The following is an 8303-nucleotide window of genomic DNA, read 5'->3' on the forward strand; positions in this document are numbered from 1 at the left end:
CACACGTTCCAGCAGGTATATCTCACTGATCATCCCCAAAGCCAACACCTAATTTGGCCCGCCTTTTCTTCCAGTTCTCTGCTGCCAGTGACTGGAACGAATTGCAAAAATCATGAAGTTGGAGACTTTTATTTCCTACACCAACTTTAAACATCAGCTATCTGAGCAGCTAAACAATCGCTGCAGTGGTACATAGTCCATCTGTAAATAGTCCACCCAATCTACCTACCGCATCCCCATACTGTTTTATTTATTTACTTTCGTGCTCTTTTGCACACCAGTATCTCTACTTGCACATCATCATCTGCTCATTTATCACTACCAGTGTTATCTGCTAAATTGTAATTATTCGCTCCTGTGGCCTATTTATTGCCTACCTCCTCACGCCATTTGCACACACTGTATATAGACTTTCCTTTTTTTGCTACTGTGTTATTGACTTGTTTATTGTGCTATTGGCTTGTTTATTGTTTACTCCATGTGTAACTCTGTTGTTGTCTGTGTCACACTGTTTTGCTTTATCTTGGCAAGGTCGCAGTTGTAAATGAGAACTTGTTCTCAACTAGCCTACCTGGTTAAATAAAGGTGTTCTCAACTAGCCTACCTGGTTAAATAAGGTGTTCTCAACTAGCCTACCTGGTTAAATAAAGGTGAAATAATAAAAATACAAAAATGAATGGAAGTAGAGTGCCTTCAGAAAGTATTCACACCCCTTGACTTTTTCCACATTGTTGTGTTACAGCGTGAATTTAAAATAGATTCAAATGAGAGTTTTTGTCACTGGCCTGCACACCCCATAATGTCAACATGGAATTATGTTATCTATTTTTTTTTTTTGTTTTTTTCAAATTAATTAAAAATGGAAAGCTGAAATGTCTTGAGTTAGTAAGTATTCAACCCCTTTGCTATTTAAATTAAATAAGTTAATGAGTAAAACGTATTATGGCTGGGGGCAGTATTGAGTAGCTTGGATGAATAAGATGCCCAGAGTGAACGGCCTGCTCCTCAGTCCCAGTTGCTAATATATTCATATTATTAGTACATTTGGATAGAAAACACTGAAGTTTCTAAAACTGTTTGAATGATGTCTGTGGGTATAACATAACTAATATTGCAGGCATAAACCTGAGAAAAAATCCAAACAGGAAGTGGGAAAACTGAGGTTGGTCGATTTCCAACTCAGTCCCTATCAAATACACAGTGGAATATGGGTCAAGTTGCACTTCCTAAGGCTTCCACTAGATGTCAACCGTCTTTAGAAACTTGAATGAGGCTTCGACTGTGATGTGGGGCTGAATGAGAGCTGAATGAGTCAGGTGTCTGGTAGAGAGCCATGGGCTGGTAATGCGCATTTCACATGAGAGGTTGCTCCGTTCCATTACTTTTCTACAGACAATGGAATTCTCCGGTTGGAATGTTATTGAAGATTTATGATAAAAACATCCTAATGTTTCTACGAACTGTAATATGACTTTTTAACCTTTCGTCTGACGTTCGGCTGGACCTGCACGAGCGTTTGGATTGTGTACTAAACGCCCTAACAAAAGTAGCTATTTGGACCTAAATGTTGGACATTATCGAACAAATCAAACATTTATTGTGGAACTAGGATTCCTGGGAGTGCATTCTGATGAAGATCATCCAAGGTAAGTGAATATTTATAATGTTATTTCTGATTTCTGTTGACTCCAACATGGCGGATAAATGTATTTGTTTCTGAGCGCTGTTCTCAGAATATTGCATGGTCTGATTTTTCCGTAAAGCTTTTTTGAAATCTGACACAGCAGTTGCATTAATAAGGAGAAGTATAGCTATAATTCCATGTGTAACACTTGTATTTTCATCAACATTTATGAAGAGTATTTCTTTAAAATTGATGTGGTTATGCAAAATCACTGGATGTTTTTGGAACTACTGAACGTAACGCATCAATGTAAACTCTGATTTCTTAATGTAAATATGAACTTTATCAAACAAAACATACTTGTATTGTGTTACATGAAGTCCTATGAGTGTCATCTGATGAAGATAATCAAAGGTTAGTGATTAATTGTATCTCTATTTGTGCTTTGTGAATCCTATCTTTGGCTGGAAAAATGGCTGTGTTTTTCTGTGGCTTGGTGGTGACCTAACATAATCGTTTGTGGTGCTTTCGCTGAAAAGCATTTATGATATCAGACACTGTGGCTGGATTAACGAGAATTTTATGTTTAAAACGGTATAAGATACTTGTATGCTTGATGAATTTTAATTGAGATTTTTTTTGTTTTGAATTTGTCACCCTGCTCTTTCACTGGCTGTTGTCATATCGATCCCGTTAACGGGATTTCAGCCTTAAGAGGTTGTTTAACAAGTCACCTAATAAGTTGCATGGACTCCCTCTGTGTTTAACATGAGTTTTCAATGACTACCTCAGCTCTGTACCCCAGACATACAATAATCTGTAAGGTCCCTCAATCGAGCAGTGAATTGTAAACACAGATTCAACCACAAAGACCAGGGTTATCCAGGTTTTCCAATGCCTCACAGAGAAGGGCACCTATTGGTAGATGGGTAAAAAGCACCATGTTGTTAGGAATTACACTTTGGATGTGTATCAATACACCCAGTAACAACAAAGATACACGCTTCCTTCCTAACTCAGTTGCCGGAGAGGAAGGAAACCACTCAGAGATTTCACCATGAGGCCAATGGTGACTTTAAAACAGTTAGAGTTTAATGACTGACTATGAGAAAACTAAGGATGGATCAATAATATAGTAGTTACTCCACAATACTAACCTAATTGACAGAGTGAAAAGAAGAAAACCTTTTCAGAATAAAAAATATTCCAAAACATACATCCTGTTTGCAACAAGGCACTAAAGTAATACTGCATGTTTGCGGCAAATCCAATACAACACATTACTGAGTACTACTATCACTTTTCCACGGGCCATTCAGTTGTACAACTGACTAGGTATCCCCCTTTCCTTTCCATATTTTCAAGCATAGTGGTAGCTGTATCATATTATGGGTATGCTTTTAATCGTTAAGGACTGGGGAGTAATTCAGGATAAAAAATTTACGGAATAGAACTAAGCAAAGGAGAAATCCTATAGGAAAAATTGGTTCAGTCTGCTTTCCACTTGACACTGGGAGATGAATTAACCTAAAACACAAGGCCAAATCTAAACTGGAGTTCCTTACCAAGAAGATGGTGAATGTTCATGTGGACGAATTACATTTTTGACTTATATCTACTTGAAAATCTATGACAAGACCTGAAAATGATTGTCTTGCAATGATCAACAACCAATTTGACATAGTTGAAGAATTTTTCTTAAGAATGTGTTAATGATGCACAATCCAGGTGTGGAAAGCCCTTAGAGACTTACCCAGAAAGACTGACAGCTGTAGTCGCTGCCAAAGATGCTTCTACAAAGTATTGACTCAGGGGTGTGAATAGTTACAGCTGAAATTGCATACACTCAAATAGTTTTTGGTAGCATTGCCTTTTAAATTGTTTAACTTGGGTCAAACGTTTTGGGTAGCCTTCTACAAGCTTCCCACAATAAGTTGGGTGAATTTTGGCCCATTCCTACTGACAGAGATGGTGTAACTGAGTCAAGGTTGTAGGCCTCCTGACTCTCACACACTTTCAGTTCTGCCCACAAATTTTCTATAGGATTGAGGTCAGGGCTTTGTGATGGCCACTCCAATACCTTGACTTTGTTGTCCTTAAGCCATTTTGCCACAACTTTGGAAGTATGCTTGGAGTCCTTTTCCATTTGGAAGACCCATTTGCGACCAAGCTTTAACTTCCTGCCTGACTGATGTCTTGAGATGTTGCTTCAATATATCCACATAATTTCCTTTCCTCATGATGCCATCTATTTTGTGAAGTCCACCAGTCCCTCCTGCAGCAATGCACCCCCACAAAATGATGCTGCCACCCCCGTTCTTCATGGTTGGGATGGTGATCTTCGGCTTGCAAGCTTCCCCCTTTTTCCTCCAAACATGACGATGTTCATTATGGCCAAACAGCTCTGTTTTTGTTTCATCAGACCAGAGGACATTTCTCCAAAAGTACAATCTTTGTCCATGTGTGCAGTTGCAAACTGTAGTCTGTTTTTTTAATGGTGGTTTTGGAGCAGTGGCTTCTTCCTTGTTGAGCGGCCTTTCAGTTTATGCCAATATAGGACTCGTTTTACTGGGGATATAGATACTTTTGTACCTGTTTCCTCCAGCATCTTTACAAGGTTCTCTGCTGTTGTTCTGGGATTGATTTGCACTTTTCGCACCAAAGTACCTTCATCTCTAGGAGACAGAACGCGTCTCCTTCCTGAGCGGTATGATGGCTGCGTGGTCCCATGGTGTTTATACTTGCGTACTATTATTTGTACAGATGAATGTAGTAACTTCAGGCATTTGGAAATTGCTCCCAAGGATGAACCAGACTTGTGGAGGTCTACAATGGTTTTACTGAGGTCTTGGCTGATTTCTTTTAATTGTCCCATGATATCAAGCAAAGAGGCATTGAGTTTGAAGGTAGGCCTTGAAATACATCCACAGGTACACCTCCAATTGACTCAGGCTAATGGACATCATTTATCAGAAGCTTCGAAAGCCATGACTTCATTTTCTGGAATTGTGAAATAATCTGTCTGTAAACAATTGTTGGAAAAATGACTTGTGTCATGCACAAAGTAGATGTCCTAACCGATTTGCCCAAACTATAGTTTGTTAACAAGAAATTTGTGGAGTGGTTGAATGTATGTAAATTCGATATTTCTATATTCATTTTTAATCCATTTGAAACATTGCTAAAATCATTGTGAGGTATTGTGTGTCGATGGATCAGAAAAAAATCTAATAAATGTTCAAATCAGGCACAACAAAATGTGGAATAAGCTAAGGGTATGAATACTTTCTGAAGGCACTGTATATATGTACAAATAAATAAAACTAAATGTTCTGATCTTTATAATATCTCTCAGATATAGGACAGATCAAACAACCCCCCCCCCCCCCCAGCTTAGACAGGGTTTACATTGTTCAGTGCCAAAAATAAGGGGTTAAATACCTGTAAAAATATATATAAATATATATACTCTACCGGTTTTAGAACCTACTCATTCAAGGGTTTTTCTTTATTTTTACTATTTTCTACATTGTAGAATACACATTAAGAGGGAACGAAATTCCACAAATATACTTTAAAGAACCTGTTATTTGAAAAGCATTCCAGGAAGGTGCAAAGCTGTCATCAAGGCAAAGGGTGGCTACTTTGAGGAATCTCAAATATAATCTACATTTAGATTTGTTTAACACTTTTTTGGTTACTACCTGGTTCCATATGCGTTATTTCATAGTTTAAATGTCTTCACTATTATTTTACAAAGTAGAAAATTGTAAAAAATAAAGAGAAACCCTTGAATGAGTAGGTGTGTCCAAACTTTTGACCGTTAGTGTATATGTTTCCTGATCTTCTTATATCTCTCAGATATAGGACAGACACTTCAGAACAAACTTCCTTTTGATTTTTGGGGAGACTATCTGTTGTTCCATGTTGTGAATATGTTATTCAATGCATTTTTATGGACTTATATATATATATTGAGTCACCCGCATACATAGACACGCTGGCTTTACTCAGGTGTGAATGCTCTGAGAGTCTAAACCTACCTAACCAGTTTGAATATCAACCATCAGCAGACAATAAGTAAACTGAGAGCCTTTGAGATCAACCCCAGAAGCCTTTGCAAGGGTTCATTTTATCTTTTGATACCTGTATGATCAAGGCATATGATAGCGGTTTATCCTTGCTGTTAACCTACACTATATATTACATGACTGTTCCTGTAAGCACATACCCGTGAGCGAAAATACTGTTCCAAAAAGTAACACACCTCCTCTATGCCATTTCTTCTCCAACTTCCCCTCAGCTCTTTTGGGACAAGTTGGCTATTCACTTGCTGGTTAACAGGGAGCTATGTAGGATTAAGAACGGTCAATGATCCCTGGGTCAGTTTCTACCAGACTTTACACCATATGTTAAATGACCCTGATTCATAACCCTCAGCAATCACACCTTTTTGACAGAAAGTAACCTTTGTTTCAACTCTTGTGTGTTGTGCACTTTTGTGAGTTTGGAGAGTTTGGATGTAATCACCCAACCACGATGACAGCACATCGGAAGCCCATGATACAGCGGCAATTTGAGGCAATATTGCAGAGGAGAGAGTTTGGTCTCAATGTGTATTTCCACACTGGTTAGACCAGGAGAGTAGGCAACTACATTCAGCCGCAGGAAGATTTTTTCTTGAGCAGATAGTCATTGGGCCGGAACATAATTGTTATCATTTGTACATTGACAGCAAGTAAGCCCAAACAGATATTATATTTCACAATACCATAATAATTTCATACTTTGATTACATTGAGACAGACCACATACATGTAACTGCCAAAAATAATGGAAACACAAGTACATGAGGGACACAAAGTATATTGAAAGCAGGTGCTTTCACACAGGTGTGGTTCCTACCCTCCTTAATCAAGCAATTAACATCTCCTCATACTTAGGGTCATGTAAAAAATGCTGGACGGGCCATTATTTTGGCTATCATAAAGACAATGCCCCTATCCACAATCAATGAATGGTTTGATGAGCATAAAAACAATGTAAACCCTATGCCATGTCTGTCTCAGCCACCAGATCTCAAACCAATTGAACACTTATGGGAGATTCTGGAGTGACGCCTGGGACTGTTTTCCACAGCCATAAATAAAACAACAAATGATGGAATTTCTCATGGAAGAAAAGAGTTCCAGACACTTGTGAAATCTATGCCAAGGTGCATTGAAGCTGTTTTAGCTCATCATGGCCCAACACTGTATTAAGACACTTTATGTTGGTGTTTCCTTTATTTTGGCAGTTACCTGGATGAACCTGTATATCTATTTTTGGGAGTATTTGCAAACAGATTTCCTAAACAAAAGTCATTTTGAGCTGAATTCCTTTGTCCATCAACAAAAATCTTATGTGAGTGTCAGTCACAATTTATTTATGAAAATGTTGTAATAGAGCAGAGGGCTGGGAGCGTATATTTCCCTCTTAGCCGAGCAGTGATCCATTTAGTTAAAGGCAGATGTCAGAGGTGATGTGGCTGTAGGGCAGACCCATGTGTCTTTTTTTCACAACCACAATCTCTCAAATACTTCTCTGATTAGCTGTGTAAAGAAAGCATCTATTTATTTAGATTTGTGCATACACCTTTAGGTTCTTAACCTAAATAATCTATAGTAATTCAAAAGCCAGAGATGTGGATCTGATTACAAATTAAATGACAAATCTACCTTTGTAGATTTGTCAGTAGCACCATGGGTAGTGAACCTCATTTGATCAATTTAAAGGAGAGATGAGAAATACTAACCCATCGAGAGTGGGAGTTGGGGAAGCAGATCTCCACTCAAATCCTTGAAAATCTTAAAAAATAAATGACACATAAATGACTGCGTGGCCACGCACGCCTCCAACTCAATCATCAAGTTTGCGGACGACACAACAGTGGTAGGCTTGATTACCAACAATGACGAGACGGCCTACAGGGAGGAGGTGAGGGCCCTCGGAGTGTGGTGTCAGGAAAATAACCTCACACTCAACGTCAACAAAACTAAGGAGATGATTGTGGACTTCAGGAAACAGCAGAGGGAACACCCCCCCCATCCACATCGATGGAACAGTAGTGGAGAGGGTAGCAAGTTTTAAGTTCCTCGGCATACACATCACAGACAAACTGAATTGGTCCACTCACACAGACAGCATCGTGAGGAAGGCGCAGCAGCGCCTCTTCAACCTCAGGAGGCTGAAGAAATTCGGCTTGTCACCAAAAGCACTCACAAACTTCTACAGATGCACAATCGAGAGCATCCTGGCGGGCTGTATCACCGCCTGGTATGGCAACTGCACCGCCCTCAACCGTAAGGCTCTCCAGAGGTTAGTGAGGTCTGCACAACGCATCACCGGGGGCAAACTACCTTCCCTCCAGGACACCTACACCACCCGATGCTACAGGAAGGCCATAAAGATCATCAAGGACGTCAACCACCCGAGCCACTGCCTGTTCACCCCGCTGTCATCCAGAAGGCGAGGTCAGTACAGGTGCATCAAAGCTGGGACCGAGAGACTGAAAAACAGATTCTATCTCAAGGCCATCAGACTGTTAAACAGCCACCACTAACATTGAGTGGCTACTGCCAACACACTGTCAATGACACTGACTCTACTCCAGCCACTTTAATAATGGGAATTGATGGGA

Source organism: Oncorhynchus kisutch, unplaced genomic scaffold (genome assembly GCF_002021735.2).
Source record: "Oncorhynchus kisutch isolate 150728-3 unplaced genomic scaffold, Okis_V2 Okis06b-Okis10b_hom, whole genome shotgun sequence".
NCBI lineage: Eukaryota > Metazoa > Chordata > Actinopteri > Salmoniformes > Salmonidae > Oncorhynchus > Oncorhynchus kisutch.